Raw genomic sequence first — 12,751 nt, forward strand, 5'->3', positions numbered from 1 at the left:
GTTGGGCTGACTCTGCCACTTGTGAATGTAGGAATTAACAAAATTTCTCTTATGTGCATTGCCCACAAAGTTTACCAACTTTGGATTTGATCCACATGAGTTTTCAGAGTGACCACTAATACCACAAATTTCACAATATGATGGGGTCTACTGAAATATATTTACATGAGCCTGAGGTTGGTTCACACCCAACTTGATGAATGGTGTCATCATTTCGTTTTCAAGGCTGACAGTTTAGCAGCCAAAGTTATGACACTATCTACTTCAATCATCTAGACAAGCTTTTTCACTGTACTTCAGGGCATATCACCCTGCCATTTGGGATTGCCTTGTGCAATTCGGTTCAACAAAATGTATACCTCATCATATGTTTTCTCCAAAGCTTGACCACCTATGGCTGAATCTAAAAAAACTTGTATGTTATGGTCAAGAGCTTTAACAAAAGTATGAACAATATCTCATTCGTCTATTGATGGTGCGGGTAGTCCCTGAGTAAAGATTTATACCTCTCCCAAGCATGATATAATTTTTCATCCAACTTCTACTTAAAAATCAGTATCTCACTTCTCAACCTTTCAGCCTTTCCAGATGGTATGAGTTGGATGAGGAACTTCTTTGCTAGAAAATCCTATGAGTTATGGCATTTAAAGGTTCTACCTTTAACCATTTCTTCATTTCCCACAAAAGTGATAGGGGGAAGAGATTGAGCCTCACATAGTCTATGGAGACTCCAGTGGGAATGAAGGTGTCACTGATCTCTAAGAAATTCTAAAAATAGATTTGTGGATCCTCATGTAACAAGCGAATAAATTTTCCACTATTGTGAAATAGTTGCACTATATTCTATTTAAGCTCGAATCTACCTTCAGGTTTTGGTCTTCGGATAAATAAGGTAACACTATTTGTGAGTGGGTTTCCACTTCACGTACTATCTTATGGCATGGTTTTTCTTTGACCATTAGTATACGAATAGCTTCCTTTTGTTGAATTTGAGGTATGAGATAGAGAAGTACTGCTTCTCTCCTCAGCTTATGTATGCATCGCTCATGTTTAGGATATGGGTCAACCAAATCCCTTTTCCTTACTAGCTTAAGTTTCAAACTTGTACCAACAAATTTAGAAGCTAAGATCAAGTTCTTGGCACTTATAAAACAAGCTCGTAAAACAAAACACAAGCTCGTAAAACAAAACATAAGATAGTTTCCAATTATTTAGTCGCTGACAATGATGCCAAAAACTTGTTGCTTCCTAGCGCACAAACAAGTGTATGTGGTCTCCCAAGTTGTAAAATGGCCTTTAAAATCCAAGTATCAATCCCATAGGGGCTTGTTCTCAATAACAATCTAATTCTCATGTAATACCAAAATTAAACAAGAGCAAAATTAATCAATATCATTAAAGATTTGAAAATATAAAGTAACCATAAACAATTTAAAACTATATAGTGTTTGAGATAATAATGGGGAAGAACCCAGGGTCAAGGCACGATGAACAATCTTACTTATCCATTTAATATCATTAATTTACTTGATTACCTTGGTTGTTGATTCACAAGGTTGATAGCATGACTATGGTCTTTTGAGCTTTAAATTGTCTATCTAACTTAGCCCCAAAATTACACCATTGAGATGGGATGCAAGAACTAAGTCAAAAACATTTATATTTCATCCCGTATATGAACTAAATAGGGTGAATTAGGTATGTTCCTATCCTAAATGCAAATCTTAACTTCAATCTCTTGAATATAAGATTCTACTTCATGTATCCCATGATCTAGTCCACTCCTTCTTTTGGGTTCACAATAGAAATATAAGTTTATCTAAGGATCACAAATCTATATAATAGTAATAATAAGTATATATTAACAACCAAGTAATGATAATAAACTTAAACAAACTCAATTGAAAGCATAAGCAATCATGGTCTAGGCCTCAGCCCTTGATGAGTAGTAGGAGAGATACTAATAGACATACAATTCCATAAGTACAATTTCCTGCTAATACATTACATCAAAATTATGACGGTTCACTAGAGAAAGAAATCATTAATGTCCCAACACCACAAGGTGATGAGGATAGCATAGAGACTCAAAATCCAACAAATAAGTGGTTCAATCAATAGATCATAATAGTGCAGTTTCCTCTATACCAACCTTTACAATTGAAGTGCCTTACCATAGTAGGAGAGAGATAAGAAAATCATCTCGGTGTAACTCCTAGGAGAGTGTTTTGAAAAAATTTATGAAAAGTTTAATACTGAGCCCATGAATTATGATGAAGCACTACAGTATAAAGACGCAAACAAATAGACTATTGCTATGAATTCAAAAATGAAGTTCATGTACTCTAATAAAGTCTGGGATTTTGTAGAATCAACTGTAGATGGAAAACATAAAGATAGTTTCTTATGCATCAGATGTAGGAAGCCTCATGTATGCAATGCTGTTCACTAGACCTGATATCTATTTATTATAGGCATGGTTAGCCGATTTCAGTTTAACCTTGGAAGATAACACTGGACAATAGTTAATCATATAATCAAGTACCTTAAAAGAACTAAGGATTACATGATAGTTTACCATTCGAAGGAGTTGATGCTTATTGGGTAAACAGTCTCAGATTTTCAGTCTGAAAAGGACACTAGAAAGTTGACTTATAGAAATATATTTACTTTGGGAGGTGCAACCATTATTTGGAGGAACATCAAGAAAACTTGTGTTGTGAATTCCACCATGAAAGTCGAGTATGTAGCAGCCTCTAAGGTAGCTAAGGAGGTAGTATAGCTCTAAATCTTTCTCAAGGACTTAGTGGTTGTCCCTAAGATAGAAGCACCATTTATAATTTATTTTGAGAATAGTGGTGTGGTTGCATATTCAAAGTAACCACCAATCCATAAGAAGGAAAAACACATTGATTGTAAATATCATTTCATTCGATACATAGAGCAAATATGAGATGTGATGGCTATGAAGATGAGATGCGATGGCTGTGAAGATTCATCTGAAAATAACCTGACAGACCCTTTTACAAAAGATTTACCATAGAAAGCTTTTGAAAGACATGTAGAAGGATTGGGTGTTAGAGTTGTGGATGCATGTTTATGAGTCTAAGTGAGAGATTGTTATGATATACTGTAAAACATTCATTTTGATATAGTATTATTTATTGAACGATTATCTATTTATTTATTTATTTATTCAATTCGATAAATTGTAAATTAAATGAATTATTGTCATATATGTGTCCTCAATTTATACAGTATATTATTTGGTGTATAAAGTTTAAGCTTATACACAGAAGATTAAATCAGTGGTTCTTATAAGTTAAAGTTATAATTCACTATCATAGATGGAAATTTGGACAAACCATCAAAATAACTATAGCACGAGATTAAATATAATTTATCTTGATTATGATAATAGTCTAGTTCTAACTTCTTGTGCTAGTAGTTTTTTAATGTATTGAATAGGACCGTGTAGAGATAGTTGTTTTAGAATGCCTGTTAAGTACATATTCTCTAAATTGTTAAATATACTTATACTCTCAATCTTGATATGACAATTATGATCTATACATATTATTTATCCTTTTGATTTATTAAAAGGTAAGATTTTGAGATGGGTCAATATTCCTGGTAGATTGGATGATAATAATATATTGGTGAAATAATAAGTTAATTGAGGATATCCATATCTCGGTATAGAGATTGATGATACGTCTTTTATTATACCTTATAAGTTTTTTTGTGTAAATTCAGCCGATGGATTTATTTTTCTGCCATATGAAATAAGTTAAATATTTCTCTAAAGAAAATTATTATTATATTAAATTTGTCAGTAATTTAATTTATTGATTAGTACCTGTAATCTTAACATGGCGAATTGCATAAGTGTTTAATGAAGAATATAAGAATAAAGCTGAGTGCAATTATGAATTTTTACTGGAATGATTTGTAATTGATTATGGTAAGGCTAATTCAAATAAGTATTTTGAATTATTTTCATAAAAGGGAGAAACAACAATTAGTTATGTGGTCCCTACAATTACCATATTAAACAAGAAACTCAAAATAATATTTTCTATGAGAAAAGAAGAAGTCACCACATTTTTCTTATTAAAGTAAAAACAGACGTTTGTTTTTCTTCCCTGCTTGTACTGGGAGAGAATCTCTATAAATAGATATTTAATACCCTAAAGAAATTAGTTTTCTATTCAGTATTTACTCAATCAAGTATTGAAAGAGTTAGGCTGTGAATTTGAGATCACTATAGAAGACAGTAGATTCGAAGACAAATTTGCTTCACGCTATCTACCCACGCTTTAAGAATTATGGTTAATTTTAAACATCCTTTGCATAAACTATGTATTTTTATTAGTTTTCTATAGTTCATATAAGCAGTATGATTCTGGTAAGCTTTCGTTGTATTAGTTTCCAACAAATATAACAACAATATATTTAGTGTTAATCCACAATGTTGAATCTTTAGAAGGTACATGGATCTTATCCCTACGTTGAAGGTAGAAAGACTGCTGTTGATAGACATTATCACAAGTAAAATAATTAACTTTGTTTTAAAATTTCAAATATTATAAAAAATATTTTAATATAATTTCATTAGATAAATTAAGGAGGAGGAGAAAGTAGCATATACTTGTTGATTGTAAAGAGCACTGGGTTGATGGACATTTGCTAAATTCAATGCTATACTACAGTTGGTAGCTCTCCTATTTTTTTAAAACAAATTTATTTAATTTGGTTTAAGTTGTTAAGTATATGTATACAGTTCAAAAAAAAATATATACGTAGATTTTAAATAATATCCACTAAATAGAAGAGGGCATGTGTTACTATAATGACTCTGGGATGAATAGTACCATTTTGTCCTTATGGAAATACCATAATTTCAAGTAGACTCACCGTGAAAGCAAATGCCCTTCTATCCTTCCATTTTGACTCAGACATGAATTTATACTTGAATTTTTGAAAAGAACTGAATCTTCAAAATCTAGAGTACAACTTACGAAAAGGAATATTTGGCCTGTCAAGCTTCCCCAACCACGTATAATCTTTAATTAAAAAGGCATCCTTAATATTTTGCCGGTTCCACACAGTCAGTACTAACACATCATTTCCAGGTGAACTCTTCTCATAGAAAACTACCATTTTCTTGATAGTAGGAGTCAATTTAACTTCAACAAAATGAAATATCACATTTTCATTATCCTAGAATTTTGTCAACACGTGAATTATCTCAGGCCAAACATCCAGATCTATAAGCAATGATAGGTGACGATATGTATCTTAATAATCCTTTTATCTTTCAGACTCAAGTAGGCCTATCAAATCATAAGAAAATCATCTAACTTGGTAATTAGTTTTAATCTTCTAAAAAGGACTGGTTGAGTCATTACTACATAAAGAAAACAAGGTAAGTCTTTCCCCTATCCCAAATGATAATGGGTTAGACAAATCGACATATACTTCTTCAACACATAATCATGATCCGTCTGTGATTAACTCGTGGTCAATATATGTGGAGTAGATTTTTCTAATAGGTGCAATAACCCCTCAGGTATTGGGTTATCCTAAGCTAATGTCTAAAAATTATTTTAGTTTCTCTTTATACGAGGTATCTAGAATGGGCTTTGACCAGGTTCCCAAGTGGACAACTTGAGTTTGAAAATACAAAAAACCATCAGACACCTAATGCACCAATAAAATACCGTATTTCCAACAGTTTCATTTAGAATTGATCAATAGTGGTCATGACAACCGTGAACCCCAAGAAGTTTAAATATAAAATGAGGAAGTATGCCATGAATGTAAATAATAGATATAATTGCAAGATATTATCAAATTACCACATTTATTCAAGTAAAGTTCAAATTAATCAATCAAACAATCTAAAATTTGATTAGAATCTAAATAAATTCTCCAGGAGAGTCTTCATTTCTGTTTTATCCCTATAAGGCTCGAATGATTACAATTTTTTTTTTGAATTTTAAAAATATTTCAAAACTTTTAAAGAAAATTTTAAAATAAATTTAAAAAATACAGAATCACTACTTGATTTTTTAAAGAAAATATCAAGAAAAAAAAATATTTTAAAGACTTGAAGATAGAAACAAACCCTTAAAATTTAGAGAAAAATGGGAAAGGATTCACGTAAAACCTTGAGAAACTTTTTAAAGAACTCAAGAAGTGTCTATCAAAAAATTATTGACCAAAAGACAATTTGACAAATTTTCCAAAATATGGCTAACTTTCTAAGAATTAGTAAACTATCCGAGCATCATTTGCAAGGATGACATTTACTCTATTCTACGTAAAAATAAGCAAACTTAAAATTTCTTTGTGAAGGAACACTAAACTAGATTATTTTTTTTCAAATTTTGAAAACCAATTGTTTTATGAAAAGAAAAGATAATGTCAATTTAAGATAAAATTTAATAGAGTTATCAATTTTGATAAATTGGAAGCTTTAAATAGTCAGTTAAGATAAATTACACAATATTTAGTTAATCATGAAAAGTTTAAATTTATGAGAAAATTTCCCTAAAATCTAAAATAAAACTACTTAACGCATAAATAAAAAGAATGTTGTTTTATCATTAAAAGATTAATATTTAGAAAGGTTTATTCTTAAGAAGAATAGAGAATCCATTTTTATGTTAAGTATTGAAGACATAAAAGTGATGAATACTGAATAATGAAAAATAAAAATAAAAAAAAATGATAATACTTGGGAATTTTATCTAGGTTGATGATTAAAGTTAAAGTTGATACACATAATTCAAATTTGCTACAAATTTCTATCATATAGAAGAAAGGGTTTCCACATGCCTGCTTCAGCAGGTTGCTTGCTCTGTGATTTAACTATATCACCCCTAATTAATTATAATAAGTGATTTATATATTAAAAAATCAATAATATTTAATCAAAAAATAAAATAGACATTTATGACATGTTTGCTTAAGCTGCTTCAACCGTAATTTTACTATATCACCTCTAATTAATTATTATAAGTTATTTATGTATTAGAAATTTATAATATCCTGTTCGTGATTTTACTATATTACCCATAATTAATTATTATTAGTTATTTATTAACGCAACCTGCCTGGGGGCTTTGTTGTAATGGGTGTACAAAGTCCGATCGGGATCGGAGACCACCCCTGTTACCCAACACAACCTCCAACAGCCTGCCTTGAGTTGGCTGAGTTTTGAGCATGTCGCAAAATGGTGTAACAACTCACACGAAGACTTTGGGATAAGGTAACAACCGTGACCGGCCCAACTGAGTCCAACCATTCCATACCAACAATCCAACCATACCAAACCATTCCAAAACAAGGGCCATAAACCAGGCCATAAACAAAGATGGTCTAAAATACAGTATAATTAATCCCAAAATAAAATACGATGGAATAACCAACAATACCGCCAATGATGTCAGCCCTTCAATTTATTCCAATGTCAAGACCGACAGCAAAATCGATCTCGCCCATTACAACTCATAGAAGTACCACAAAACCTCTTACTAAAAGAGTAATAAAATCCTATTGGGACATGCCCCCAACCATGGCCAAAACGAACTTCCTGAAATAAACAAAAATATCCATAACATGAAATAGAGCCTTTCAAAAGAATGGAAGCTCACCACTTTAATACAAATATTGATCCCCGAGTCAATCACTATGTAGGAGGAGTAGAAAGGCCGGTTCATGTATAACGTGGGTATACAGTCGCTAGTAGACTAGTTAGCGGGTGAATGCTAGCATGATCTCAGGATAAGGATAAAATAATGTCATTTATAAAAAAAAGTAAAACCATCCATATGCACACAACCATACATACATACATATATATACATATATAAATATACATATATACATATATATACACATACATATATATATAACCATGCTGAGAAAAGGGACTACGTTTAGCATGCCTTTAAAACCATTACCTGAGATATGTAGCTTTGCCATCCTAAACCAGCCATGGGCTATTGAGTTCAGCTCCTTGCTGAAAGGCCCCAGTGCATGTAGTCTCAGGATTATGGAAGTTAACCTGGGATCACTAGTACATCCCTAAAAATATAGTGTGACATCATGCACACGGTTACCAAGACCAGCCACATATCAACAAATATGAGTTTCTAATTTTGATCCCCCATAGACCTCCACCTTCCACGACTTTGAGACATATCTCTCCATTATTTTCCAATTAAAAATATTACCAATCAACTAACCAATCCATTTACCATTCATTAACCAAGGACATTTAGAGGTGGTATCATCATATCGACTATACTAGTAAGTACTATTGTAATACCCCACAAGTCTTTCGAGTCGTTAAAGCCTTTTCGGTCTTGTCAAAAAAAGTTTAGCACTTAAAAATTTGGCTAAGTGTTGAAACTTTCTTCATTCCATAAGCTTGTGAACTTTGATGAATTATTTCGTGACCATCCCGACCTCAAAGTTTTGATTTTCAAGTTTTGTTGCGATGGGGCAAGGTCGTAGTACATCTCAAGTAAGTTTTTAAATTTTTCGGATAGCGTAAGCGCATGTTTGGATTTCCAAAATAGTAGCTCAGGGTGATAAGCCTGCGTCGCCCAACTTTCAGCACCGATATTGCCAGGCGTCACCCAAGATACTCCACCGTTATTGCCAGGCGTCGCCCAAGTCTGGTGCTTGCCCAGTTTTCAGCCTTTTACCTCCGTGTCTTAAAGGGTATTTTGATTATTTTTTCTTTATATATATACTCAAAAAACATGAGATTAAGTCTCAATTACACCAAAATATAATCTCTTTTCTCAAAATCCTCTCAAGAACAAGCTAGGGTTTCAATTCGGGGATTCAAGTTCAAGCAAATTCTACCATCAAATTTCCAGAATCTCTTGGTCAATCTTCATTAAATCAAGAACTAAGGTATGCGTAGTCTTTATCCATGGATCCCTTGAATCCATGGAGCTCAAGAATTATGTTTTAAATTATAAATTATGAATTTTTTGTTGTGTTATGACTATATTCATGTTGATGATTATTGTTTGAGATTCAAGGTTGTATCTTGATGTGTTTTCAAGAAGCATGTGAGTATGATAGTTGTAACCCATAAATTTTGGATGGATTAAAATTGTTATGTTGATAAATATACCTATGCCCAAAATTGTGCATGTAAGGTGTTTGATGAAATGCCTACGAAACTAAAAATCATGCAATATAGGTAAATTGTGACTAAGTGAAGGATTTATGATATGCCCCTATGTTCCAATGATTTTTATGTTGATATTGTGTCTTGTAAATGTTGTTGAATTGTTCTTGAACTAGTCTTAGGAGATTATGCTATGCTTACTTGCAAAATCCTACTTATGCCCAAGATGTATGATAACCATATACCTCATGAAATTCCCCAAGTTATAATATTATGGATTGTTGATGTTGGTCATGTATTCAAGAAATTCATGTGTATCAGTTTTCTTCCATCGAGTCCTGGGGGTACTCATACCCAAAAATTATAGTTGTGTGCCTAGAGCCATGTCATGTTATCATAGTACTCTCAGTCAAGCCATGATCTATAGAATTTAGTTAGTCATGTGACTCAGGAAAACTCAGAAATCTCAGCATTCTCAGTAGTTCAGTAATTTTAGTAATCTCCATAATGGCAGTATTCCTAGCGATCTTACTAATTTCAGTACTCTCAATCAGTCCTCAGAACTCATTATGTTCTGTCAGGAAAAGAGACTCAATAAATTTAGTTTACCTTTGCTAAATACTATCACTAGTATCAGATCATTTAACTCAGTCCAGTCCAGTTCAGCTAATCAGTTTAGTTTACTCAATAGGTTATGCTTAGTTAATTAGTTCAGAGTCTTTCAGCTGGGAGTTGAAACTAGCACGGAGTGAGTATGGGGATGGCGGCTTCCCCGTTAGAGAGGTAGAGTCAATAGCAGCAATCCCTGTACTCTAGAACTACATAGCCAGCGCAGGACCAGGAGCCACCCGTCAGATTAAGGTTACACTTGACTATTATATTGCCTTAGGCTTGACTTCCTGTTTAGGGTCACCCTTCAGAGAGACTTGACCATAGCATAGGTCTCTATCCGTGGCACGATATTGACACCCTTCCAACTGGGGTTACAGGTTGGACCCCACCCATTCAGATTTGGGGCATGTCGGTTAAGTGAGAACTCCTACAGTTACATTTTCAATATCAGTCTTCAGAGTAGAAATCAGAAATTAGGATTGTCAGATACAGTCATCAATCTCAGTAAGGAACTTAGATAGTTCCACAGATTGATAGACCACCCTCTAGATATACTTGGTCTTACATTAATTTATTCAGTAGTAGTACTAACAGAGATCACCTATTAGTTAGGCATAATCTCAAGCTTAGTCGCTCTTAATCATTATTATAAGATTTAGACTATCAGATACAGTCGCTCAGTATCAGTTACATCGGTTAGGTTGATCATCACAGTAATACCAGTTATATTAGTCTTCATAACTCATGTTATTAGTATTCAGTTTCAGAACAATTAGACATAGTTAATCAGACCAGTTCTTTATAATTTAAACTATCAGAATTAGTCATTCAGTTATTCAGTATCTCAGTATTAGTACACTCATGTTATTAGTATTCAAACTCAATAATCAGTATCTCCATGAGTTCAATTATAGTTACTTATACATGTATGTAATCTCACGTTTATATTAGCCAGCATTGTTCATGTATTTAACCCTTTGCATTTAGCCTACCTCACTCGTATACTCAGTACATTCAGATGTACCAATGCATTTACGCTATGGTGCTTTCTCTTATGTTACACAATAGGTTCAGAGGCACGACCTCTAGATCAGCATTAGCATCCCAGTGTTCAGAGTTGTAGTGAGTCCTTCTCATTCGAGGACAATATGATTATTACTTTATTTATTATTTCAGTTCAGTTGCTAGATGGAGTTAGTTGGGGACATATCCCATCAACTCCTTATTCTGTACAGTTAGAGGCGTTCAAACTATAGCATGTTAGACAGTTATTTCAAATTTATTTTGTTATTGCTATACCATTTTCAAACATTATTCTTATTAAATATTTATTCAGATTTGAACCTTATGACCTTTTAGTGTATGTTCTGCATTTTCATATTATATTATGCAGTAACAGGTACAAATATCAATCATGGGTTGGCTTGCAGTCTTTTGGGGTCATGAGAATCGTGTAACATTTTGGTTAAGAAAAAAATTAGGGCATTTCAAACTTGGTATCAGAGCCAGGTTCAATAGAGTCCTAGGAAGTCAGAAATCTACATCTAGTAGAGTCTTGTGCATGGGTGTATTGCGTGCCATATTTATGTACAGGAGGCTATAAGATATTTTAGGAACAGTTTTCCTTCTTTCAGTATTCATGTCATACCAGTGAGTAAAAGCTCAAGTTGAACTCTCAGTCTAATCCTTGTTCCTCTTTTGTTTGCAGAACATGCCTCCTAAGAAGAGAATAGGGAATCAGTCAGCCCCTTAGCCCGCAGATCCTTTGAATGAGAATGAGTCATATACAGAATTCTGGGTAGCTTTTCAGGTGCTAGACCAAGCTGTGACCACTAGTGTTCAGGGAAACATCATACTGCAACCCTACCTCAACAAGATGGGGATTCAGCAGCAGCCAAAATCAAAAATTTTATGAGAATGAACCCTTCAAAATTCTTTGGGTTTGTAGCAAGTGAGGACCCACAGTTGTATTTAGAAGAGGTGAAGAAGATCACCCAAATTATGTATGTGTCAAAGGAGGAGAGTGTGGAATTATCATCCTATAGGCTAAAAGAATATGCTCATGATTGGGTAGTGTTGTGGAAACAGAGTAGAGGGAAAGATGCAACTCCCATGACTTGGCAGATATTTAAGGATGCCTTCTTAGATATGTTTTTCCCACTAGAGATGAGAGAAGATAAGGCAGAAGAGCTTATGAACCTGAGACAAGGCTCCGTGACAGTGAAGGAGTATTGTCTTAAGTTCAACTAGTTAGCTAAGTATGCTCCTGACTTGAGAGCTAACCCCAGAGTGAGTATGAGTAAGTTTGTGACTGGTGTGTCCGGGTTGGTATTGAAGAAGTGTAGAATAGCTATGCTCAATAGAGACATGGATCTTGCTAGGTTATTGATGTATTCCCTACAGATAGAGACAGATAATTCTAAAGAGAGGGAGAGATCTAATAAGAGATTCAGAACGGGTAGTTATAACTTTTCTCAGGCTGGGTCATAGGGTGTTAAGCATTCCCACCATAGTCAGAAAAATTCAGTCCCAGTTCCTTCCTCAGCTAGTATGCCCACAACGAACTTTAGAGATATCAGTCATGATGGGGCGCCAGGTTCCAAAGCCTAGAGTAGTGTTAGAAGTGAGTATACTTATCCTCTTTGTCGAGAATATGGCAAGAATCATCTAGCTACGTGCAGAGCTAGTAGTCAAGTATGTTTTGGATACAGTAAGCAGGCCACAAAGTACGGGAGTATAGAGTGTTAGCTCAAAAAAGTAGAGATTCGCATCAGCAGGACGCCATTCTTAGTACCAATAGTGATCAGCGTCAGAACCAACTCTATTCACTTCAGACTCGCCATGATCCAGAAAGTTTTCCTAATATAGATTTGGGTACGTATGAATCTTTTATCTTCATGACATGCATTAGTTTCAGACTCCCGAGGATCAGTTATAATTTAGTTCGTAGATGCCCTGTGCATTGCCCCAGTATATCAGTGA

At 33.8% G+C, this 12,751-nt stretch overlaps 1 non-coding gene across 1 annotated transcript; it reads left to right on the forward strand.

Moving 5' to 3' along the window:
* Positions 1 to 467: 467 nt before the first annotated feature.
* On the forward strand, positions 468 to 574 carry LOC124898289. The gene has a single exon (XR_007055264.1). It is a non-coding gene; the product is annotated as a small nucleolar RNA R71 (small nucleolar RNA).
* The last annotated feature ends 12,177 nt before the right edge of the window (positions 575 to 12,751 follow it).

This window comes from Capsicum annuum, chromosome 4 (assembly GCF_002878395.1).
Source record: "Capsicum annuum cultivar UCD-10X-F1 chromosome 4, UCD10Xv1.1, whole genome shotgun sequence".
NCBI classification, from domain to species: domain Eukaryota; kingdom Viridiplantae; phylum Streptophyta; class Magnoliopsida; order Solanales; family Solanaceae; genus Capsicum; species Capsicum annuum.